This window comes from Ursus maritimus, unplaced genomic scaffold (genome assembly GCF_017311325.1).
Source record: "Ursus maritimus isolate PB19 unplaced genomic scaffold, ASM1731132v1 scaffold_4, whole genome shotgun sequence".
NCBI lineage: Eukaryota > Metazoa > Chordata > Mammalia > Carnivora > Ursidae > Ursus > Ursus maritimus.
The window spans coordinates 6,051,853-6,078,952 of record NW_024426552.1 but is presented as its reverse complement, the minus strand read 5'-3'; the positions used below and the strand labels follow the sequence as shown (position 1 = coordinate 6,078,952).

The following is a 27,100-nucleotide window of genomic DNA, read 5'->3' as shown; positions in this document are numbered from 1 at the left end:
TTCATTCTTTTGCATGTAGCTGTCCAATTTTCCCAGCACCATTTATTGAAGAGACTGTCTTTTTCCCACCGGATGTTTTTTCCTGCTTTATCAAATATTAGTTGCCCAAAGAGCCGAGGGTCCATTTCTGGGCTCTCTATTCTGTTCCATTGGTCTATGTGTCTGTTTTTGTGCCAGTACCATGCTGTCTTTGTGATCACAGCTTTGTAGTACAGCTCGAAATCCGGCATTGTGATGCCCCCAGCTTTGTTTTTCCTTTTCAACAGTTCCTTGGAGATTCGGGGCCTTTTCTGTTTCCATACAAATTTAAGGACTGTTTGTTCCAGTTCTTTGAAAAATGTCCTTGGTATTTTGATCGGGATAGCATTGAAAGTGTAGATTGCTCTGGGTAGCATGGACATTTTAACTATGTTAATTCTTCCGATTCATGAGCATGGAATATCTTTCCATCTTTTTATGTCTTCCTCAATGTCTTTCAAGAGTGATTTATAGTTTCTAGAATATAGGTCCTTTACGTCTCTGGTTAAGTTAATTCCAAGGTAACGTATGGTTTTTGGTGCTATTGTAAATGGGATGGATTCCCTAATTTCTCTTCTAGTAATATGTTGAATAATAGTGGCAGGGGTGGGCATCCTTGTCGTGTTCCTGATCTTAAGGGAAAGTCTTCCAGCTTTTCCCCACTGAGAATAATATTTGCTGTAGGCTTTTCATAGATGGCTTTTATGAGATTGAGAAATGTACCCTCTTTCCTACACTCTGAAGGGTTTTAATCAGGAAAGGATGCTGTATTTTGTCGCTTTCTTTTTCTGCATCTATTGAGAGGATCATATCTTGGCTTTTCTTGGTCTTGATGGGTAATCCTTGTAATGTACTGTTGGATCCTATTAGCTAGGATCTTGTTGAGAATTTTGGCGTCCATATTCATCAGGGGTATCGGTCTGTAATTCCCCTTTTTGATGGGGTCTTTGCCTGGTTTGGGGATCAAGGTAATATTGGCTTCATAGAATGAGTTTGGTAGCTTTCCTTCTGTTTCTATTTTTTTGAAATAGCTTTAGGAGAATAGGTATTATTTCTTCTTTGAATGTTTGGTAGAATTCCCCGGGGAATTTTCTATTTTTTTGAAATAGCTTTAGGAGAATAGGTATTATTTCTTCTTTGAATGTTTGGTAGAATTCCCCGGGGAATCCATCAGGCCCTGGAGTTTTGTTTTTTGTAAGGTTTTTAATCACTGTTTCAATCTCTTCATAATTAATTGGTCTTTTTAAAAAATCGATTTCCTCCTGTTTCAGTCTTGGTAGTTTATAGGTTTCCAGGAAGGCCTCCATCTCTCCCAGTTTGCTTAATTTATTGGCATAAAGCTGTTGATAAAAGTGTCTAATAATCCTTCCTATTTCATTGGTGTTGGTTGTGACCTCTCCCTTTTCATTCATAATTTTATTAATTTGGGTCCCTTCTCTATTCTTTTGAATAAGTCTGGCCAGTGGCTTATCTATTTTATTTATTCTTTCAAAGAACCAGCTTCTAGTCCTGTTGATCTGTTCTACTGTGCTCCTGGTTTCTAATTCATTGATCTCTGCTAATCTTGATCAACTGCTTTCTCGTGCATGGATTAGGCCTATTCTTCTGTTGATGTTCCAGCTTCTTGAGGTGAGAATATTGCAAGGTTTTTACTACAGCATGGTCTAAAACTATGCTTTTTTCATATTTTAGCTATGTTTACACCTTTTTGTAGTAAGTCCTACAATACCAAAATTAAGAAATACTGCATTCAATAATCTTAAATACACAAAATAAATATGTAAAAATTCGAGTTCCCAGGTTGTGTTTGTGAAATTATTTTGTAATGAATTGACTTCTCATGTAGCTTATTTTAGTTAATTTTATAATAATATCTCACCCTATATTAATCCTTTCTATTTAAAGAGAGTTGACTGCTTTTTTTAGAGAGGGGGAAGGTAAGATCTAGACACAAGAACAAGATAAATCTCAACAGCTTTTTTTCCTTCTGGTGTTGTTTCATCTTTGATTATGTATAGTCATGTCAATTAAATACAGAATTATGCCAATAAAGCCAATTTCATGAATTTGTCTAATGGAGATCACCTGGCTCATTCCACTGCATCCTTACTTCTGCCAAGAATCTCACATGTGACTCTCCACAGATATAAGACAAGTACACATTTATTTAATTCATTTATTTCTTAATTAATTTTTCTTTGTTCATACTCAGCTTCATTTCAAAAGAGATTTGCGATGACTGAGTCCAAATTAATTCCCATTGTAGGAGAAACAACTCAAAATCCTACCTTATAGAGATGGGTTTGTCTCAGAGGCATGTGGCTGTGCTGTCTTTCATATGTCAGCATTCTTCAGGTAATGCCATTTGGGACATCTTAGTGCTTAGGTTAACACACGAAGGTCTAGCGCCAATTTCTTTTCCAAAGGTAACATGTGGATTTCACAGTTGCTTAATGGTTTTATATGAGGAAGAAAACCTTCCCCTTTAGTGAAATGTCTTTCTTGCTTTGGTCAACTTAAATGAAACACATATCATATATCCTATTAACAGTTTAAAAAAGGCTATCACATGCAATTCATTCTTTTTTATTTGGCATAGGAGTTTTGTATGGGAGTTTTATATGGTATAGGAGTTTGTTAACTGGGTCATGTTAGTTTACTTATTATGTTTAAGACATAGTACCTTGGTGTTAAGGTACATTTCTTGGTGGGGGCACTCAGGTCACTTGTGTCTTAAATATGGAAGGGAAAGGTGGAGGGAAGACTGTTTCAGAAGGCAAAGGGAAGAGCAAGTGCAAAGTCCCTGAGGCAGGAAAGAGCACGGAAAGTTCTAAGAACTGCCATGAGGCCCACGTTGCTGAAATGAGGGGTGGAGTTACCACAGGAGGTGGGAGCTGCAGGTAGACATCCCATGGGCCATAGTGGTGCTCTGGATTCTATCTTACGTGTAGTGGAGACATTGTAAGAGGTTTAAGTGAAGAAGTAATCTTATTTGCTTCTTGAAGACTCATTTTGGTTACCATGGGATGAATGGACTAAAAGGGTGCAAACTATCATAGTAACATAGATGAGATGTCATGGCAGCTTGGACTGGGGTGGTGGGATGGAACTACACAGAAGTGGATGATTTTGGGCCCTTTTTTGGAGGAAGAATTGGTACGATTTGCTGATGGATTGAATATGGGGGTAGGGATGGAACAGATGATTGCTTCTCGTTGTTGGGTGTAGACATTCACTTTGGTGGAGGACCATATTTACAAGGTGATATTAAGTTTGAATGAGACATCTAAGAGAAGAAGTGAGGTGGGCAGTTGCAGATTGATGTGTCTCACTGAGGTCTGGTTGAAGATGCACACGTGGAATCTGCTAGCATGTGGTTGGAGCGAAAGTAACGAGAGGGGGGTTGACAGCAAGGAGGCCGGGCTTGGGGGTGCTCCAAGTTTAAAACTGGGTAGAGGGTAAGCAGAGGCCACCTGAAGAGTCAGGAGCGTGTGGTGTGAAGGCAGCTGAGGAGGAGCGTTTTTCACAGAAGAGGGTCTAATGCTTCTGAGAGATTGAGTCAGGTATGGACAAATAAGTGACCATTGGCCTAGACAACACAGAGATCCTTGGTGGCCATAACAAAAGCAGTTTCGGAGGAGGGGTGAAGACAGAAGCCAGGCTGGCAGGGGGGTCAAAAAGAGAACTAACTGGTGGTGAGAAGGGGGGATTACACATGGTCAGTTATCTCTGGGGCATTTCCCACGGACAAGATAATATGGCAGTATCTGGTATTTTATTTTATTTTATCTTATTTCATTTCATTTCATTTATTTTTATATAGAGAGGGAGAGAGCGGAAGCAGGGGCAGAGGGAGAGGGAGAGAGAGAATCTTTAGCAGATTCCACGCCCAGTGCAGAGCCCAAAGCGGGGCTCAATCTCATGACCCTGAGATCATGACCTGAGATGGTGACCTGAACTGAAATTGAGGTGGATGCTTAACTGACTGAGCCACCCAGGCGCCCCCAACATTGGATCATTTTAAAGAGCGCCTGTTCATTCCTGCCGCTGGAACTGTGGGTCCTGGGTCACGGGTGGTGGGTGGAGGCGCTCGACTCTGCTTTCTTGCTCCTGCCACCTGCTGGACAGACTCCTGCTACTTCTCGGTCCTGGGTTTGGAGACCCCAGACCAGTGGGGTGGTGGAAGGAGAGTCTAGATTTTACAGCTGAAGACCCAGTAGGAGTTTTGTAAACAACAAAGATGTTTTCTTTTCTTTCTTTCTTTTTTTGTTTTTTTTTAACAAAGATTTTACTATCCCAGGTCAATAGTAGTCTGGTAAAGCTTAGAAAGGAGAGTTTTCCTTTAATCTTTTATAGGTCAAATTCTTAGGCGGAGCCCCCTCTGCCCCAGGAGTCACAGTGAACAGAGGGGCCGAGGAGTAGCAGAGCAGCATACCCCCCTCCCCTCCACCTCACAGCAGCTCCTGGGCATCACGTTCTCTGCATTTCTTTGCTTGTAATGTGTTGTTGTTCGTAATGATCATTTCAAACTTTGTCTAGTACTCTGTTGAATGGATATATCCTGAGTTATCTTATTCCTTTATTTTTATCTTATTGTATCATATACTTGTTTCTGCTGTGACAGCTTCATAATGGTCATTTCGAGAGTTCTTGTAATAGTCTATCAAGTTGGGGGTGCCATAATTTTCTTTATTATGCTTATATTTTTGAACATTTCTTGCTCACTTTTTTTTTAAATCATAAATAACTCCACAGTGATTCTTGATATGAAACATGTCTTTCTTTCAGAGTATTTCCTGAGGATACATTGCCGGTAGTGCTTTTAGTGAGACAAAGGTGCATGGGTGTCTTGAAACGTGCCTCCAGGTCTCTCTCTGGTGGGCTGGGAGCACTCATCCTGTGCTCCCTGTTGTACCAGCTTTGCGCAAAGACTGAGGAGCACGTTGAACTTCCTTGCTTTCAGGACCATCGGATTCTATTTAAAAATTTAGTGTCTGATTTTATTGTGCCGTGAAGAGGAAGTGTGGTGAATTTCTATCTTAAGTGCATCTTTGTGACCCAATGTGTATTTTCATTTCTCATTGAAAAGACCGTTTCTTGAATATTAAAAAATTAACTTTAATCAAATTACTCTGTGTGTCAGATCAGAAAGGTCTGATGGCGCCACAAGGATTATCACAACACTGAGGAGGCCCTGCCGCGAACCCGCATACGTCCCCTGTCCTTTCTGGTTTGTTCCGGCTCTGCGTTCCCACAGATGGGACTAGTCCGCCCGGGAAGTGTGAGGGTGCTGCTCTGAGTTCTGGCTGGATTTGCAGAATAGCTGTTGGGGAGCCTGATGCGCGTCTGTCTGTCGATCCTTACTTGTGTCTGCTTCTGTTTTTCTCATTTCTGGGAGACTTTAGGGTCCTCTTTTCGGTTTTGAAGATGAGGTCTTTTCCTTGTCATTTGTGCTGTGTACTTGCGAAGCCTTTGGAATCGGCAAAATCATACCCTTTGGTTCTGGAAGGGGTGGGGGAGGTACTTCCTCTGCGGTGGCTCATTTCCTGTTAGTTCGCAGGTTTTTTGCTCTTTTCAGAATTCCTCTTATTTGAATACTGGACCTTCTGGACTATTTCTCCAATTTTCTAATCTCTTCACTCTCATTTTCCATGTTGTTGTCTTTTTCTCCTTTCTGGGAGAGTTCTTCCACTTTCTACTCCACCTTCCGTTTATTCCCCAATCGTGGTTTACTTCTCACAAGGTGTTTTGTTGTGTTTTGTCTTTTTGTTTGTGGGGGGCGGGTTGTTTTGTTTGGTTGGCTACTCCCGTATTAAATAGCTTCCTGTTCTTGTTATGCAGGTTCATTATTTTTCTTAACTCTGAGTTTATTAAATATGGTTTTTCTTTTACACATTTTCTTCAACTCTGCATTTTCTGTTTCTCTGTGTCCCCTTTCTGTTTCCTTTTACATTTTTACGTAAGGTGTTTTTTCAGATGTCTGGGGGCCCTGCACTATTTAAGAACAAGGTGCTAAAGAGTTGAATGTATGGTCTAGATCCATGGTCGTAACTTTCTGTGTGGTAGGCTTTACCATGGGAGGACTTAAAGATGACTTGTTGGACTGTGGGCTTTTGCTGTCAGTTTAGGTGAGCTTCTCTGGGGAGGATCTTTCATTTTCTGAGGTGGTAGTGGGGATAGTGGGGGTGATGGTAGATGTGGAAGTGATGATGGTAGAGGTGGTAGTGAAGGTAGTGATGGTGGTGATGGTGGTGAATATGGTGGTGATGGTGATGGTGTTGGTGATGGTGGAGGTGAGGGAGGTGGTGGATGTGGTGGTGGTGATCGTGAAGGATATAGTGGAGGTGGTAATGGTAGTGGTGGAGGTGATGGTAGAGGTGGTAGTGAAGGTGGTGATGGTGGTGATGGTGGTGATGGTGTTGGTGATGGTGGAGGTGATGGAGGTGGTGGATGTGGTGGTGGTGATGGTGAAGGAGCTAGTGGAGGTGGTGATGTTGGTGGAGGTGATTGTGATAGTGAAGCTGATGGTGGTGGTGATAAGTGGGGAGTAGTTCTGGTTGCCAGTGTTCTGGAAGCAAGTTGGGAAGGGGGATAGAAAAGTCTTCCTTTTGAAGATGTGGATTTCTCAGATAGGTCCTTTGTCCTGGCTCTGGTTCCCCTCCTCAGCTGACCTCATGACCAAGAGGTCAGAGTCCCTCTGGTTCAGCATCTGCAGAGACTAAACCTACTTATTCAGGGAGTGGGCAGTCACCTGCCATCAGGGTTGAGGAGGGAATCAAAATCTGCTTCTCACTTCCCCACATCCCTTCTTGTAAGAAATTAGGTCGTAGATTTTTTCTAATTATTTTCTAATTATTATTCAGTGGTTTCCTTTTCTGCCTTCAAAATTTGTAGACATTCTTTTCATGCAGTAGCCTCTCACCTGTTCTTTTTGTCCGTGTAAGTTTATCGTTTAAAAGAAAATGTCTTGACCATCATGTCAGTGGAGTCCCTTGAAGATGGGAGCCTGCTTCTCCCTCTCCCTCTGCTCCTCTCCCCACTCACGCTCTCTCTCTTTCAAATAAATAAATAAAATATTTTTTTAAAAAAGTAAGTATCATTCTCTGTTCTTCTATTAAGTACTTTCAGGTAATTCTGAAATCAGGTAATTCTATCTAATTTACTTCTCAGTTGTATGATGAAATTAAATGTTTAAATTTTGGTTGTCTTCTTAAAAACACAGTACTGAGATGTAATTCAGACATCACAAAATTCACCCACAGAAAGTATGCAATTAATGGCTTTTTAGTATATTCACAGAGTTGTGTAACCATCACCATGATCTACTTCCAGAACATTTTCATCAGTCACTCCCCAAAAAACCCAGCATCCCTTAGCTATTACCCCCAATTTAACCATTCTCCCAGCCCGAAGGAACTACTGATATACTTTCTTTTATATAGACTTTCCTCTTCTTGGTATTTGGTATAAATGGAATCACACAACATTTTGTTCTCTCTGCCCGGCTCCTTTAACTTAGCATAATGTTGTCAAGGTTCATTCATTCTCTAGTATGTATCAGGACTTCTTTCCTTTTTGTGCAGAATAATACTCTGTTGTGTGGATAGACCACATTTTAGTTCTCCGCCTGCCGGTCGATGAATACTTGAGTTGTGTTCATTTGGGGCTATTGTGAGTAATGCTGTTCTGGCCATTTGTGTATCTTTTGCTTCATTTTATTTTAAATGGTACTGTTTTGTACTAGAGGCTGCTGTGTGGCAGAATTGCTTGAATAGTTTTAAAACTTCAGATGCCTGAATTCTACTTCAGACCTGCTGATCCTGAACTACTGGGGAGAGGCCCGAGGATCTTCGTTTTTAAAAGTTCTTTGATTCTGACGCACACTTCTGTTTAGCAACCACTAAACTAGGGACTCGTGTAAATATTCATGTACGTGCCTCTGTAAAGTGAGTGCGATGCCATATTTGCTTTAGTTAAAAAAACTCAAACATTACAGAGCAACTGTGAGGTTGCTCGGCGTCCTTCCTTCCCTGGGGGCCATCAGCGTTGCTGCGGGATCGCGGGGTTCTTGTCTCACAGAGTCGAAGAATGAACCTTGCGGGCACAAAAGGGTGAAGTGAAGTGAAAGTTTATTCCGTGAAGGTGAGAGCGGAAAGGAAAGAAGCAGCTCTCTACAGTGAGAGGGGTCCTGAATGGGCTGCCGCTGAGGGCTTTTAGTGGCAGTTTCTCATCAAAAACTTGACCAGGAAGCTTGAGGCCTTGAGATTCCTGTGCCCTCTTGGTTTGAGCAAGGACTGTGGATAACGCCCTTAATGACTGACTTCTTTGAGGTCTGGTCATTTTCTGTGATTACAATGTAGCCGCCAAAGACAAATGCTCCCTCACATCAGGGCCAGGTGGTCTGGTCTATTCCCTTATCTCTTGTTCCCTCTGGCTTAGCTTCTGCCTGCCAGGAATAGTTTCAGAGCCTAGTCAGGGGCCCCCTGCCTCTCCCTGCCTATTCCTTAACCCTTCCCTTACTCAGCATCATGAATTAAAAAAAAAAACTCGATATAAAACTATATATACATACATACATATATATATGTATGTATATATAGACTGTATATTTATCTCCACAAGTAATACATATGTTGTTTTGTACTTTTAATGCCTGATTGGTATCACATTTTTTAGAGTGTTCTATAGCTGGCTCTTTAAAAAAACAACATTATGCTTTGAGACATATCCATACTAATATATGTAAATCTATTTCAGCTTCTGCTAAGTTTTATCTTGTCCCATTTAAGAAATATCTAATTTCAGTTTTTATATCCTGCCCTGATCTGTGCTTAAGTCCTGTCATATTGCATGAAATTCTCTTTAACTAAGTGGAAGAAGGGGCTGGCCATAGAATTATAAAACCCAGCCTAGAGAGAGCTAAGAGACCGTCCAGTCGGGATTCTTCTCCTCCCAGCGGAGGGGCTTGAAGCCCACAGGATTTACATGATTTCCACAGATACTCTGCTAATTAGCGGCACAGACTGTGCTGGAACCTCTGGTGTTGTCAGTTTGGATTTATAGGTGCTTATGCATGCACACGTGGGGAAAGTCCTTCAAGTGTCCTTTGGGAAGACAGACACTTGATGATTTATGGAAATGATATTATTTGTCACAGTGTCATTTTGTAGTAAACAACATCGTGGATAAGTATCAGCAAGGAAATTAATCTTGCCCTAAAAATACACACTCTTGACAATTACACAGAAAACGTATGCTTGTAAAATGATATTAAGTATCATATACAGGATTTTTGCTTTTGGAATATTGTTCTTGTCTAAGGCAGGCTGTGCGGGGCCACGTATGAGGCCAATTTTCCCCAAGAGGGCTTTGCCCATAAGCACTAGCTCCATAAAGGCAGCTTTAGTTCTTTAAAACCATCTGGTCCTACCTGATTAAATGAGCATCATTCTTAATGGCACACGCCAAGCAAGGCTTTGGTTGCATACCTGGTTTCCAAGTATGTCCTGGCAACAACGAATACACATTCTTATGGAACTTAGGCAAATAACTGTATTGCCATGAAACATAGAAAGACTTAATAAGAACGTTCGAGTTCCAAAGGGATCAGGCGGAGAGAATATCACTTACAAATGTCTCATTTCAATGTACAAAAATAGAGTCTGCTACATTGTTGTGATTTAGAAAGAGCTTAAGAGGAAAGACAGAGGGCTTCCTTAGATATCCAGAAAATAGAACATTAAAATAACATCGACAGTATTCCAAACAAAAACCATACTCATCCTTCACTGACTCATTCAGTTCTATGTAATTAATTCTCGTTCCGCTGGGTCTGGGGTTGGTAGTCTCATGAACCCATCTGCTTCTCAGCTAGAGTTCTGGAAATCCTGACTCAGTCCACGGGTAGAGTCCCAGTGATCTTTACGTGTGGCCATCAGAAGCCTATACCCCAAAGTACCTGGCACATAATCCTTTTCTCGGGGGCTCTGGGTCATTCTGTGGGGAAGGTGAGGCAGTCGGGCTTGTAGTGGACTGCGAAACTTTTCAGGGAAGTAGCAGAATAAAACAATTTAAGAAAAGTATCTGTGGATGACAAAAGACTTAAAATAACTGTGGTTAATTTTTTAACTGATATTTTTCGAAGATGAAAGTCTTTATGGGGATTATAATAAGAATAATGCACCTGATGTGAAAATGTGGTTGTTTCTGTGGCATGCAAAACAAAATAATAAAGTCAGTCCAAAAAGTTTTAGACAAAATATCTGTAAACATAATCACTAAGCCTGTTTTCAAAGATAGCAAACATTATATCTTATTTGTAAAAATTGGATGAATAGAGGAAAACTCTTGATATAATTATCAAGCATATGTCCCATGAAAGATACCATAAATGCCAAGCACATTCTCACCATATGTGGTAGGAATATATCAAGAATATCAAACAAGGAGAGTCAGCAGGTCTGGACTAGGTTCTAAACCCCTATATATTAATACAACTGTATGATTAGTTGAGGGGAATCCCTAAGTGAAAACTACTGTTCTAGAACATGCTAGATTGAAATGAAAGAAGTAAAGATATGATTAAGGTAACATTTAAAGCGAATTACTGAAGTTATGGTTGATAACCTATACTGTGGTTGTCAAATGTCAGGCAAAGAAGCACTAGGATCAATGTCTTCTTTTTTTTAAGGATCTTATTTATTCATTTGAAAAAGAGAGAGAGAAGGAGAGAGAGAGAATCTCCAGCAGACTCCCTGTCACAGGGCTCAATCCCATGACCCATGAGATTAGGACCTGAGCTGAAACGAAGAGTCAGAGGCTTAACCGACTGAGCCATCCGGGTGCCCTGGATCAGTATCTTTTATACATTATTTTAGTCAGGGGAATATTATTAAGCTATCAGTGGCATATATCCACTTGTATATGTAATTAGGTTTCCTCTTGCTGGTGGAGATGAGGATGGTCATGCCCTTGTTAGAGCATTACGTTCACAGAACGCCATGGGGGTGACTACTGGGTGTCAGAATCCCTACATTCCAGGGAGCACTGTCCTTCTCACCGCGGCCATCCCAGGAAGTTCTAACTCAATAGAGGTTTCCCATCCCCTGGGGGAGTCACGCTGCTTCCCCTGTTGGAAGGTGGATCTGCTCTTTGGACCCATCCGTGTCTGATGAAGGGCGCACAGATGATCTGTCTGCATCATGGAATTTTTGGCCCCAAGTGGTGCGTGATGAAAAGTTTTGATACTCCTTTTCTGGTGTGATTAGTGAGCGCCCATTGAAAGCAATTTTGAGTGATGGCAAAAATATCTATGTAAGTGCAGCATTTCCCAGGAACCTGAGGGAGAAAGACCAACCGGGCAGCTGACTCCGGAGCCTTCCGCTGAAGGAGCATGAATGAGGAAGCTGGAGACCTGGAGAAACATTTGAGGGGAGCCGTGAGAGGGTCAAGTCTGGAGCATGAGCACCCGTTCTGGGATCTGCTCATTTGAAATTGCGAGAGGAACAACAGACAGTGGACATGGGCGAGGCCGGATCGTGGTTCCAGGAGCTCTGCAAGGGCAAATACATCAAACGTGAACTCCAGCACAGTGAAGTAGAAACCACGTGTGAAAGCCAAGATTCTGGCATTTGGACACAGGAGACCTGACATGTGAACTATAGGAGTTCTAGAAAGAACAAAAGGCCTGATGGAAGAGAAAGAATAAAGAGACAGGGGAAGCCTGCCTGTTGAAGAAACTGCTGCCCCTTGTCTCACAACCGTGCAGGAAAACCAAGGCAAAAGGGCTGAATTGAAGGGGGAAACTAAGGCCCAGCCCCTGCCCGGTTGGGAGTGGTTCCCAGCACTCTCCCTGCCCCCAGGAGGTGTATTCCAGCCACTGGAGGGCCTGGGGAGGGGGGTGATGTGGAGCAGCCTGGAAGGTGGAATCCTCTCCCCTACCTGCATCCTGCCCTCAGCCCCACAGTGGTCAGCGGAGGTGCCTGTCCCTGGGCCAGGTGGCGTGTGAGCTGGGTGGGGAGGCAGGTAGACTGGAGCGGCTCCTCCCCAGAGGGTCGGGGAGAAGGGTGGACACTGGCAGTCACCCCAACCCTGGGATGCAGGTCAGAAACTCCCAGGGAGCTGTTAATGCTGTGGGATGCCAGGACTCCCTCCAAGATCAGTTAAGCCCAAATTTCTGGGAGGGGACCTCCCAGATTAGTTAAATGTCCTGCTAATGTCAACAGCCACTTCTGTAAAGGAAAACACTGTAACAATAGTGACATCAAGAACTTTAAACTATCTTGGAAAAATCCAGGAGTTGTGGAAGGGCATATGTGAAAAAGGACTTAAGTGAGGATATCCATATGGATGGGGAATATGGAGAACAGGAAATACAGGTGTTCTGAAGGTCTTGTTTTAATTGGAGGAAGGCAGGTAAGCCATTTTGATGGGGATCTTATGTATTATATAATTGTGATATATTAATAGAGAACTTTATGTTTTATGAGTAGGAAATAAGCAGCAGTGAAATAAACCATTTCAGAACATTTAGATGAACAAGGTAGAGGGCAGAGCTGAGGAAGACAGAATGGAGAGACATGAGCCAGCCAAATAAGGAAAGGAATAGCGTGGGAGAACACAGATGAATAATGAATAATGAATTAATACAGCAGAAGGGATTGAACTAACTACATCAGTTGTTCTAATAAATTTGAAAAGGCTGTGAAAGTTCCTGGCTGCCCAACCAGCCCCCCCCAAAAGAAGGAAAACAGAAGAAAAAAGACAGTCATTTGGATTCTTGCATAGTTGTTCCACAGCTGATGAGATAGGGGTGTTCAGATCTCCAACTATGATTGTGAGTTGTCTCCTCCTCCCTCGAATCCTGCCAGTTTATGCTTTGTGTAGTTTAAAAATCTGTGGTTGGGCACATTCGTACTGATGAGGGTTAGGACTTCCGAATGGATTAACATTTTTATCATTATCAGATATCTCTTTTTTAGAGAGAAAGAGAGAGAGAGAGTGCACGCAAGCATGAGTGGAGGTGGGGGAGGGGTGGAGGGAGAGGGAGAGAGAGAATCTGAAGCAGGCACCATGCCCAGCACAGAGCCTGATGTGGGGCTCGATCTCACCACCCTGAGGTCACAACCTGAACTGAAATCAAGAGTCTGACACTTAACTGACTAGGCTGAGCTACCCAGGCACCTCTCAGTGTCACCTTTTTAGTCTCTGGTAATACTCTTTGTCTTTCTATCTTTCCATCATGATATTAACAAACCCACTCCAGACTTCTTACCATCGCGTTGTATATCTTTTACCGTCTGTTTACTTTCAACCTACCTGTGCTTTTATTTTTATGCTGTGTCTTTGCAGACAGCGTAGAATTGGCTCCTGTGCATTTTAATTCATTCTGACAATCCCTGTGGTCAATTGTACCATTTAGTCCATTAACTTTTAAGTAATCATTGAATTGGTTTTGTTTAGATTTATTATTATTATTATTTTATTTGTTTTTTTCTTTGTCTCCTTCCTTTTATTCCTTTGTTCGCTGCTATTTTGCTTTCTTTTAGGTTGAATGTATTTTAGGATTCCCTTTTGATTTATCTACTGGATTTTTAGCCTCACATCTTTGAACTATTTTATAGTGGTTGCTCTAGTGGTTATAGTGTATGTTCTTAGTATTTCAAAGTTTAGTTAGAGTTAGTATTGTATTGAATATTTTTTTAAAGATTTTATTTATTTGAGAGAGAGAGCAAGAGAGGGAACGAGCGGGGGGAGGGGCAGAGGGAGAAGCAGGGGACTCGATGTGGGACTCGATCCCAGGACCCTGGGATCATGACATGAGCTGAAAGGCAGACACTTAACTGACTGAGCAACCTGGGTGCCCTGTGCTGAATATTTTTTTTAAAGTAATCTAAACACCTGGTGTGGGGCTCAAATTCACAACCCCGAGGTCAAGCTCTCCCGATTCACGTGCTCTACCGATTGAGCCAGCTGGGCGCCCCTAGTTAGAGGTTAGTATTGTAACACTGTATAACACGTGGAAACACTGTAGTCAGGTGTGTGCATTTAGCAGACTCATCCTTTATGCTGTCTTAGCGTACGTATGACATGTGTGTGTATATCAACTCTATAACATCCTAATTTTTGCATTAAGCAGTCTTATGTATTTTAAAGAAAGCAAGAGGAAAAATCTTTTCTGTTTACCCATTTAAAAAATTTTTTGATGCTTTTTATCCTTTCTGAAGAACCAAATTTCCATCTGGTACCATTTCTCTTTGGCCCAAAGAACTTACTTTGGCCTTGCACATTGTTCTGTAGTGCATGTTTGCCGACAGTGTTCTTTTATCTGAAACTGTCTTGGCTTTCATTCTTGAAGAATGTTTTCGTTGAGCATAGAATTCTTAGTTGACAGTTATTATTTTTTCTTTGAACACTCTAAGTGTGCTTTTTTGATGTTGTCTTGTCTGTATACTTCTGATGAGACAGGAGGATTTTTTGAATCCTTGTTCCCTGTGTACAGTATGTCATTTTTCTCAGGACACTTTGAAGACGTTCTCTTTCGCTTTGGTGTTCAGCCATTTGACTATGATGTGCCTAAGCATGATTTTCTTTGTATTTATCTTTACTGCGGTTTGCTGAGATTCTGGAATCTGTAAAAATATGTCTTTCACCAAATTTAGGAAAATTTCAGCCCATGATATTTCCAAATATCATTTCTGCTTCATTTGCTTTCATATCTCCTTCTGGAACTCCAATTACATATGTGTGAAACCTTTTGTTATTATTTCATACTTCCCTGAGGCTTTTTTCACTAAAAAAAATCTTGTTTCTGTCTGATCTTCAAATTAGATAATTTCTATTATTTATTTATTTATTTGAGAGAGAGAGAGAGCAAGCAAGCAGGGAGGTGCAGAGGGAGAGGGAGAGAAAATCTTAAGCAGGCTCCACACTCAGCATAGAGGTCAACGTGGGGCTTGATTTCAAGACCCTGAGATTATGAGCTAAGCTGAAACCAAGAGTCAGACACTCGATCCTACATCCACGGAATCAGCATGAGACATAGGAAGATACATCTGGATCTCTACAAATGAACATCTCCAGTGCTGAGTATTGAGGTACGAAGCGGGGAGCCGTGAAACCGTGCACAGATATCGGAAGATAAATGGAAGGGGGAGGGAGCCACCGTGTTTGGGCGCCGGGAAGCGGTAGCCACCTGCATGGGGGATTGGGCGGACTCGCGGACTGGCACCCTCAAGAGAGCAGACTGAGACCGTGAGCCGGGAACGCGCGACCACACTGAAACGGAGCTCCGGTGCGCTCACTGGAACCAGACTGACACCGGGAGCTCCGGGAGCGCGCGGGGGCGGCTGGCGGCTGACGGTGTTAGAAACACAAAGGACAGGGACGTGCCGGCCCTGGAAGTGAGGGCTGGGATGCCGGGTGTGGGGCGCACATCCCGGGACGCTGCAGGGTTGAGCAATACCAACAGAAACAGAGTTAAAGTGGCCAGAACATCAGTGGAGAATGGTCCGCGATCCCTCTGTTCTGAGACAGAGGCTGAGATTTGGCTACTGCTGCTCTGACTCTCAGAAGAGGCACAGCAAACTGCCAGGGAAAGCCGCCAGAGAACAAAAGCCTGGAAATACCAGCTCACAGTGTGCCCTTCCCCATCCCCCCTCGAAGGGGACACGGAGACTCTACCCAAACAGGGTTGCCTGAGTATCAGCGCGGCAGGCCCCTCCCCCAGAAGGCAGGCTGAAAAATCAAGAAGCCCACAACCCGGGCGCCTGGGTGGCGCAGTCATTGAGCGCCTGTCTCCGGCTTAGGGCGTGATCCCGGCGTTCCGGAAAGGAGTCCCTCATCGGGCTCCTCCGCTGGGAGCCTGCTTCTTCCTCTCCCACTCCCCTGCTTCTGTTCCCTCTCTCGCTGGTTGGCTGCCACATAAATAAATAAATAAAATCTTTAAAGAAGAAGCCCACATCCCTAAGATCCCTATAAAACAAGGGGCACGGCCTGGGACCCAGTCAATAATTTGGGCTCTGGAAACCCCGCAACCTCTCTTCATCAGAATGACAAGAAGGAGAAGCCCCCCCCAGCAAAGAAAAGACAGTGAGTCTGTGGCCTCTGCCACAGAAATAATGGATATGGATGTAACCAAATTATCAGAAATGGAATTCAGAGTAACGATGGTCAAAATGATGAGTAGAATTGAAAAAACTATTAACGAAAAGGTTACTGAGAATATAGAATCCCTAAGGACAGAAATGAGAGCGAATCTGACAGAAATTAAAAATTCTATGAGCCAAATGCAGGCAAAACTAGAGGCTCTGACGGCCAGGGTCGCAGAAGCAGAGGAACGGGTTAGTGAATTGGAGGATGGGTTAATAGAGGAAAAAATGAAAATAGAAGATGGTCTTAAAAAAATCCACGCCCACGAATGTAGGTTACGGGAGATTACTGACTCAATGAAACGATCCAATGTTAGAATCATCGGCATCCCCGAGGGGGTGGAGAAAAACAGAGGTCTAGAAGAGATATTTGAACAAATTGTAGCTGAAAACTTCCCTAATCTAGCAAGGGAAACAAACATTCGTGTCCAAGAGGCAGAGAGGACCCCTCCCAAGCTCAACCATGACAAACCTATGCCACGTCACGTCATAGTGCATTTCGCAAATATTAGATGCAAGGATACAGTATTGAAAGCGGCCAGGGCAAAGAAATTTCTCACGTACCAAGGCAAAGGCATCAGAATTACGTCAGACCTGTCTACACAGACCTGGAATGAGAGAAAGGGTTGGGGGAGCATTTTTAAAGCTCTTTCAGAGAAAAACATGCAGCCAAGGATCCTTTATCCAGCAAGGCTGTCATTCAGAATTGATGGAGAAATAAAGACATTTCAGAATCGACAGTCACTAGCCAATTTCGTAACCACGAAACCAGCCCTACAGGAGATATTACGGGGGGTTCTATAAAAGTAAAAAGGCCCCAAGAGTGATACAGAACAGAAAGTCACAGCCAATACAAACAAAGACTTTACTGACAACATGGCAGAATTAAAAGCATATCTCTCAGTACTCAGCCTTAACATTAATGGTTTAAATTCTTGCTTTAACGCCACAGGGTTGCAGATTGGATAAAAAGAAATGACCCATCCATTTGCTGTCTACAAGAGACTCATTTCGAACCCAAAGATGCATTCAGACTGAGAGTAAGGGGATGGCGTACCATCTTTCTCGCAAATGGACCTCAAAAGAAAGCTGGGGTAGCAATTCTCATATCAGATAAATTGGATTTTAAACTACAGACTATAGTTAGAGATGCAGAAGGGCACTATATTATTCTTAAAGGAAGTATTCAACAAGTGGATATGACAATTATAAATATATATGCCCCCAACAGGGGAGCAGCAAGATACACAAGCCAACTCTTAACCAGAATAAAGAGACATATAGATAAAAATACGTTAATAGTAGGGGACCTCAGCACTCCACTATCAGAAATAGAGCACTCATGCAGAAAATCGACAAAGAAACAGGGCTTTGAATGCCATACTCGCTGAGTCGGACCTCATAGGTATATATAGAACACTGCACCCCAGAACCAAAGAATACTCATTCTATTCTAATGCCCATGGAACATTCTAAAGAATAGACCATGTTCTGGGACACAAAACAGGTCTCAACTGATACCAAAGGACTGAAATTATTCCCTGCATATTCTCAGACCACAACGCTCTGAAATTGGAACTCAACCACAAGGAAAAATTTGGAAGAAACTCAAACACTTGGAGACTAAGAACCATCCTGCTCAGGAATGATTCAATAAACCAGGAAATCAAAAATCAATTTAAACAATTTATGGAGACCAACGAGAATGAAAACACAGTGGTCCAAAACCTATGGGATACTGCAAAGGCAATCTTAAGGGGGAAATACATAGCCATCCAAGCGTCACTCAAAAGAATAGAAAAATCTAAAATGCAGTTTTTATATTCTCACCTCAAGAAGCTGGAACAGCAACAGAGGGACAGGCCTAATCCACGCACGAGGAAGCAGTTGACCAAAATTAGAGCTGAAATCAATCAAGCAGAAACCAGAAGTACAGTAGAGCAGATCAACAGGACTAGAAGCTGGTTCTTTGAGAGAATCAATAAAATTGAGAGACCACTGGCCACACTTATCCAAAAGAAAAGAAGAAGGACCCAGATTATTAAAATTATGAATGAAAAAGGAGAGGTCACAACGAACACCATTGAAATTGGAAGGATTATTAGAAATTTTTATCAACAGCTATATGCCAATAAACTAAGCAATCTGGAAGAGATGGAATCCTTCCTGGAAACCTATAAACTACCAAGATTGAAACCGGAAGAAATTGATTTCTTAAACAGGCCAATTAATTATGAAGAAATTGAGTCAGTGATAAACAACCTTCCAAATAACAAAACTCCAGGCCCGGACGGTTTTCCTGGGGAATTCTACCAAACCTTCAAAGAAGAAATAATACCTATTCTCCTAAAGCTATTTCAAAAAATAGAAACAGAAGGAAAGCTACCAAACTCATTCTATGAGGCCAATATTACCTTGATCCCCAAACCAGGCAAAGACCCCATCAAAAAGGAGAATTACAGACCGATTTCCCTAATGAATATGGATGCCAAAATCCTCAACAAGATACTTGCTAATAGAATCCAACAGTACATTAAAAGGATTATCCATCACGATCAAGTGGGATTCATACCTGGGATGCAAGCGTGGTTCAATATTCGCAAATCAATCAGCGTGATACATCATATCAACAAGAAAAGACTCAGGAACCATATGATCCTCTCAATCGATGCCGAAAAAGCATTTGACAAAATACAGCATCCTTTCCTGATTAAAACCCTTCAGAGTGTAGGGATAGAGGGTACATTCCTCAATCTCATAAAAACCATCTATGAAAACCTACAACAAATATCATTCTCAATGGGGAAAAGCTGAAAGCCTTTCCCTTAAGATCAGTAACACGAAAAGGATGCCCACTCTCGCTGCTATTATTCAGCATAGTACTAGAAGTCCTTGCAACAGCAATCAGACAACAAAAAGGGATAAAAAGTATCCAAATCGGCAAAGAAGAAGTCAAACTGTCTCTCTTCGCAGATGACATGATACTCTATACGGAAAACCCAAAAGAATCCACTCCCAAACTATTAGAAGTTATAGAGCAATTCAGTAATGTGGCGGGATATAAAATCAATGCTCAGAAATCAGTTGCATTCCTATACACGAACAATGAGACCGAAGAAAGAGAAATTAGGGAATCCATTCCATTTACAATAACACCAAAAACCCTACGTTACCTTGGAATTAACTTAACCAGGGACATAAAGGATCTATATTCTAGAAACTATAAATCACTCTTGAAAGACATTGAGGAAGACAGAAAAAGATGGAAAAATATTCCATGCTCATGGATCAGAAGAATTAACATAGTTAAAATGTCCATGCTACCCAGAGCAATCTACACTTTCAATGCTATCCCGATCAAAATACCGATGACATTTTTCAAAGAACGGGAACAAATAGTCCTTAAATTTGTATGGAACCAGAAAAGGCCCCAAATCGCCAAGGAACTGTTGAAAAGGAAAAGCAAAGCTGGGGGCATCACAATGCTGGATTTCGAGCTGTACTACAAAGCTGTGATCACAAAGACAGCATGGTACTGGCACAAAAACAGACACATAGACCAATGGAACAGAATAGAGAACCCAGAAATGGACCCTCGGCTCTTTGGGCAACTAATATTTGATAAAGCAGGAAAAAACATCCGGTGGGAAAAGTACAGTCTCTTCAATAAATGGTGCTGGGAAAATTGGACAGCTACATGCGAAAGAATGAAACTTGACCACTCTCTCACACCATACACAAAGATAAACTCCAAATGGATGAAAGACCTCGATGTGAGACAGGAATCCATCAAAATCCTAGAGGAGAACATAGGCAGCAACCTCTACGACATCGGCCAAAGCAACCTTTTTCATGACACATCCCCAAAGGCAAGAGAAACAAAAGATAAAATGAATTTATGGGACTTCATCAAGATTAAAAGTTTCTGCACATCCAAGGAAACAGTCAGAAAAACTAAGAGGCAGCCCACGGAATGGGAGAAGATATTTGCAAATGACACTACAGATAAAGGACTGGTATCCAAGATCTACAAAGAACTTCTCAAACTCAATACACGAGAAACAAATAAACAAATCAAAAAATGGGCAGAAGATATGAACAGACACTTTTCCAATGAAGACATACAAATGGCTAACAGACACATGAAAAAATGTTCAAAATCATTAGCCATCAAGGAAATTCAAATCAAAACCACACTGAGATACCACCTTATGCCAGTTAGAATGGCAAAAATAGACAAGGCAAGAAACAACAATTGTTGGAGAGGATGTGGAGAAAGGGGATCCCTCCTACATTGTTGGTGGGAATGCAAGTTGGTACAGCCACTTGAAACAGTTGGAGGTCCTTAAAAGTTAAAAATTGAGCTACCCTATGACCCAGCCATTGCACTACTGGGTATTTACCCAAAGATACAGACGTAGTGAAGAGAACATACAGCACCCCAATCATAGCAGCATTGTCCACAATAGCTAAATCGTGGAAGGAGCCGAGATGCCCTTCAACAGAGGACTGGATTAAGAAGTTGTGGTCCATATATACAATGGAATATTACTCAGCTATCAGAAAGAACGAGTTCTCAACATTTGCTGCAACATGGACGGCACTGGAGGAGATAATGCTAAGTGAAATAAGTCAAGCAGAGAAAGACAATTATCATATGATTTCTCTCATCTATGGAACATAAGAACTAGGAAGATCGGTAGGGGAAGAAAGGGATAAAGAAAGGGGGGTAATCAGAAGGGGGAATGAAGCATGAGAGACTATGGACTCTGAGAAACAAACTGAGGGCTTCAGAGGGGAGGGGGGTGGGGGAATGGGATAGACTGGTGATGGGTAGTAAGGAGGACACATATTGCATGGTGCACTGGGTGTTATATGCAACTAATGAATCATCGAACTTTACATCAAAAACCAGGGATGTACTGTATGGTGACTAACATAATATAATAAAAAAACATTAAAAAAAAAAAGTCAGACACTCAACCAACCGAGTCACCCAGGCGCCCCCTAGATGATTTCTGTTGATCTATCTTTACGTTCATGTGTTTTTTCTTCTGTCATCTTCATTCTTCATTCTGCATCCAGTCTAGTGAGTTTTTTACTTCAATACTATCTTTTTTCAGTTCTAGAATGTTCCATTTGTTCAATTTTTATAGTATTTATTTCTCTGCTGATGAACAATTTCCAGTGATTTCATCATTGCAAGCATGTTTTCCTTTACTTCTTTGAGCATGGGTATAACAATTGCTTTGAAATCCTTGTCTGCTAGTTCTAACATCTGGGTCCTTTCAGAGATTGTTTCCATTTATTGTTTTTTCTCTTGAGAATAGGTCATATTTTCCTTGTTCTTTATATGTCAAGTATTTTGGGTTTTGTCTTAGACATAGTGAATGTTGTTTTGTGCAGACTGTATTTTGTTACATTCTTCTGAAAAATATTGACTCTTTTTTGTTTCAGTAAACATTACTTTGTCGGACTCAAACTGCAAATCTGTGTTTTTAGTAACAGCTCAAATCTCAGCTGAGTTATCTGTTCTTTAGCTGAACCAGTCCCATGCATGCGTGGTTGGGGGCTCAACTGGAGATTTTGGCAGAATTTATAAGCAGAAATTGGGGCTCCCTCTCTCCTGTCCAGGATTCTGTCCTCATTTCCTGGTAGCTGTTGTTGCCACAAGTTCTTTTTTCTGATTCTTCAAGCAAAACCCCCTGAGTTTTCTGTTGTGGTTTTATCTCCCCCATGAGATTTGCTTATTCTTAGACTTAAGCCTGGAAAACAGTAACTCAATCATTGCCATTGTCTTCTTTCTTTGTTTAAAGCCATCTTAGCCGTTTTTAAGGGTATGGTTCAGTAATGTTAAGTATATTCATATTGCTGTGCAGAAGAGCTCTAGAACTTTACTTTGCAAAACTAAAACTCTATACTCATGCAACTCCCAATTTCCTCCTCTCCCCAGTCCCTGGTGACCAACGTTTTACTTGCTGTTTGCATAAATTTTTATTTTAGATGTCTCATATAAGTAGAATCAAACAACATTTGTCTTTTTGTGAGTGGCTTATTTCATTAGCATAATGCAATCTAGGCTCATCTGTGTGGCGGTATGAGACAGGATAACTTTTCTTTTTAAGGCTAAATAATATTCCACTGTATGTATATACAACATTTTGTTCATTCATTCATTCATGGACATTTGGTTTGTTTCTACCTCTTGGCTATTGTTAATAATGCTGCTATGAACATGGATGTGCAAATAATTTTTCCCTTTCAAATGTCAAGTCCCTCTTAAATCTTCTAGCTTTGGCTCATTTTCCTTTTATTTTTTTTCTTTTGTTTCCTTGCTTATTTGTTGGTTTGTTTTTTAAAGTAGGTTCCACACCCAACATGGGGCTTAAACTCACGACCCTAGATCAAAAGTTGCGTGCTCTAGCAACTGAGCAAGCCAGGTGCCTGTTTGTTTCTTTTTTAAATTCAGAATTTATGGTCATTCTCTGTTGGAAGGTTGGGTTCAAAAGGAGACTTCTTGGCTATAATGGAATTGAAGTTGATGGTGAAATTAGATTTTAACAAAGATTGAGCCATTATTTATGAGACCATAATAAAATAATCATTTAAAGAAAAATTGAAATTAAGAGAGGAGTATACAGCAGGCATATGCAAACAAGAAGAAAGCTGAAGTGACATTAATGATACCAGATAAAGGGGAATTCAAGGACAAAAGCATTAACTAGGTGGAAACGATATTATGTAGTGGAAAATAATAAAAATCTGTGAAGAAAATTCAGTAGTCATGAATATGCGTCATGCTACATAGTAGTCAGATACACAAATACGTAAATGAAAAACTCCTAGAAATACAAGGAAAACATGTTAAAAACATAGCTTTTAATAGATAATTGTATTTATTATTTATCAGGTACAAATGTAATTAGAAATTTAATTTAATAGATGTGTGTAGGATATACATATGCATATACCCACGAATAACAATATATTAGGTAGATAGTAATAAAATGTATTCTTCCCTTGTACTTATTAAAACAACTTTCATTGCTATCATATACTTGGTCACAAAGAAAACCTTCATAAATTTCAAAAGGGGATGATTTTACAGACTACATTCTTATCCCAAATACAGAATTACAATCTGAAAGAAAAATATCGTAGAAACTGAAGAAATAAATATGTACCCTTTCAAATAATACCGTATCCAAAAGAAAATAAAACTGATATTATAGGGGCACCTGGGTGTCTCAGTCAGTTAAGTGTTCTGACTCTTGATTTCAGCTCAGGTCATTATCTTAGGGGTTGTGAGATTAAGCCCCGCGTGGGACTCTGTGCTGGATATGGAGTCTGCTTATGATTCTCTGTCTCCCTCTCTCTCTGCCTCTCCCCACTCTCTCTCTCTTTCTCTCAAAAAAACCCCACCTGATATGACAAGTCATCAAATAATAAACAGGAGAGGTTATTTCATACCGAAACCCCAATATATAGCCAAATCCCTATGCAGAGTAAAATTGTTACCTTTAAATACTCTTATAATTAAAAAAGAAAAGTAAAAACTTAGTAAAATTATCTATCTATCTATCTATCTATCTATCTATCTATCTAAAGTAGGCTCCATGCCCAGTGTGGAGCCTGATGTGGGGCTTGAACTCAACAACCCTGAAATCAAGACCTGAGCTGAGATCAAGAGTCAGGTGCCTTACTGGGTGTTTACCCCAAAGATACAGACGTAGTGAAGAGAAGGGCCATATGCACCCCAATGTTCATAGCAGCATTGTCCACAATAGCTAAATCGTGGAAGGAGCTGAGATGCCCTTCAACAGATGACTGGATTAAGAAGTTGTGGTCCATATATACAATGGAATATTACTCAGCTATCAGAAAGAACGAATTCTCAACATTTGCTGCAACATGGACAGCACTGGAGGAGATAATGCTAAGTGAAACAAGTCAAGCAGAGAAAGACAACTATCATATGATTTCTCTCATCTATGGAACATAAGAACTAGAATGATCAGTAGGGGAAGAAAGGGATAAAGAAAGGGGGGTAATCAGAAGGGGGAATGAAGCATGAGAGACTATGGACTCTGAGAAACAAACTGAGGGCTTCAGAGGGGAGGGCGGTGGGGGAATGGGATAGACTGGTGATGGGTAGTAAGGAGGGCACGTATTGCATGGTGCACTGGGTGTTATACGCAACTAATGAATCATCGAACTTTACATTGGAAACCAGGGATGTACTGTATGGTGACTAACATAATATAATAAAAAAATCATTAAAAAAAAAAAAAGAAGAGTCAGGTGCTTAACTGACTGAGCCACCCAGGTGCCCCTAAAATAAATATTCAATTTAAATAATTAACAGGAAAACAAAATAAAAATGTAGGCAGTATGAACCAATAAAAAGAAAATCCAAAATCAATTAAATACAAATGAGGGAGAAAGTATGTGTTTTTGTGCATATGGACATGCATATGTACATATATGTGTATGATTTGAATAAATGTAATTTGAATACATACATATGTAATTTGATTATATATAATTTTAACAGAGAAATGAAATAGATAAAATCTCTGACCAGTTGATATATTACTTAGAATACTTTGAATTGCTAGATCAATTCCTATTGTAAGTGCAGAGGGGAAAAGTCTGAATAAAATGTTAGCAAACTGTATAATACAAAGCAGAATTTATTCTAGTAACAGAATTAGTTATATGAACTGATTAATGGAGTAAACCCATATGATTGCTTCCATAAATACCAAGAAGATGTTTGATACAGTTCTTCAGACAGTCCTAGTTAAAACTAAAATTGGTTAAAATATAAATAGAAGGAAGCTAATTAAACAAGATAAAAACCAATTATCAGGGGCTCCTGGGTGGCACAGCAGTTAAGCGTCTGCCTTTGGCTCAGGGCGTGATCCTGGCGTTGTGGGATCGAGCCCCACATCAGGCTCCTCCGTTATGAGCCTGCTTCTTCCTCTCCCACTCCCCCTGCTTGTGTTCCCTCTCTCACTGGCTGTCTCTCTCTGTCAAATAAATAAATAAAATCTTTAAAAAAAAAAACCAATTATCAAAAGGCAGCTGTAAGGGTCACAATGAATCATGACATGTTGAATCATTTCTATTACAATTAGAGGCAAGATTGATTGGCAAGCCTGTCATCATGATATTATTAAACTTTGTTTTAGAAGCTGTAGATAATATAGTCATGTAGGAAAATAAAATGCATCATGTTTATGTAATATATATGAAATTTAAAAATCATCTTTATTTGTATATGATGTAATTGTACACCTAGAAATCTCAAGAAACTCCAGTAAAATCTGTTAGTAATAAGAGTTTATGATGTTTCTGGATAAAAGAAAAACATGAAGATTAGTAGCTTTTGTTTATATCAACAATAATGGATAGGATGTTAGAATGTAAAAATCAAGTCTCATTCACAATGGTGATAAAAATCCATAAAATATTTAGGAATAAATTTTTTAAGAAGCATGTGGGGCTTCATATTATGAAGAACATAATTTTATTCTGAAGGACACACAAAAATACTAAAGTAATAGGTCTACAATGTGTCTGGATAGGATGACTTAAGAAGAAGTGAACATTTTCTAAACTAATAAATATATTTAATGCTATTTTATTTTTTAAAGATTTATTTATTTATTTGAGAGAGAAAGAGGGAGCACAAGCAGGGGGGGCAGAGGGAGAGGGTGGGAGAATCTCAAGTGGACTCCATGCTGAGCACGGAGCCCCATGCAGGGCCTGATCTCATGACACTGAGATCATGACCTGAGCCAAAACCAAGAGTCAGATGCTCAACCAAGTGTGCCACCCAGGTGCCCCTATTTAATGTCATTTTAACCAAAAGCTTTTTTTTTTTTTTTAAGATTTTATTTATTTATTTGACAGAGATAGAGACAGCCAGCGAGAGAGGGAACACAAGCAGGGGGAGTGGGAGAGGAAGAAGCAGGCTCATAGCGGAGGAGCCTGACGTGGGGCTCGATCCCATAACGCCGGGATCATGCCCTGAGCCGAAGGCAGACGCTTAACCGCTGTGCCACCCAGGCGCCCCTAACCAAAAGCTTTTAAAAAAAAATTTGACACTAGGAAAAATGACCTTAAAATTTATTGGAATAATAAATGTCTGAGAAGAGCCAAGAAAATTTTAAAAAAAGACTTTGTGTAGTCACTTGCCTTTCTGAATATTACAATTCATGTTCAAAGGTACACTGATAAAAGCAGTATGTTGGCATGGAAACTGATAAATATATTCATGGGTGTGTCTATATATTCATAATATACAATAGTGTACTAACAGATCCAAATATATACATAAAACTTAAATGACAAAAATATCTTAATTAAATGGGGAAATGATGGCATATAAATAGTGAAGACATACTTTGCTATTTATCTGGATAAAACAGAGCCCTACTTTATATTATATACAAAATTAAATTCTAGAGGGATTAAGGTTCTGGATGTTCAAAACTAATATAAAACGACAGCACTGCATTTCAGAGGATAAAAATTAGACAAATTTATTTTTTTATAAAAGGCTAAAAACTGAAAAACACAAAGTTTATAAATTTATAGACCAAAAATAAAAGTTGTAACCTGACAAAAAGCTAGTATTTCTATTATATAAAGAACCTCTAAAAATTGACAATAAAAGACAACTCAAATGTTCCATTTTCTCCCCAACGTGTTGGCAGAGATCAAAAAGAGCTATCATCTTCATTGGCCATGAGGATAAAGGAAAAGAGGACGTTCTTTTTTTTACTATGGATATGCATTGCTACAGTTTCTTTTTTTGGAAAGAAATCTAATTTTAAAAAAACCCATCATTTTATTCAGCTTAGTATAGTGTTTATAGAAGTATAAACATATAAAAAAAAAAGAAAACAAAAATAAAATTCCATTTT

General features: G+C 40.4%; 1 protein-coding gene across 1 annotated transcript in view; it reads left to right on the top strand.

The window, feature by feature from the left end:
* The window catches only part of LOC103673171 (SH3 domain-binding glutamic acid-rich protein), a gene marked incomplete at its 3' end in the record, with an annotated part of 61,267 nt that overhangs the window by 18,315 nt on the left and 15,852 nt on the right, over window positions 1–27,100 (top strand). The gene's annotated exons all lie outside the window — the stretch shown is intronic.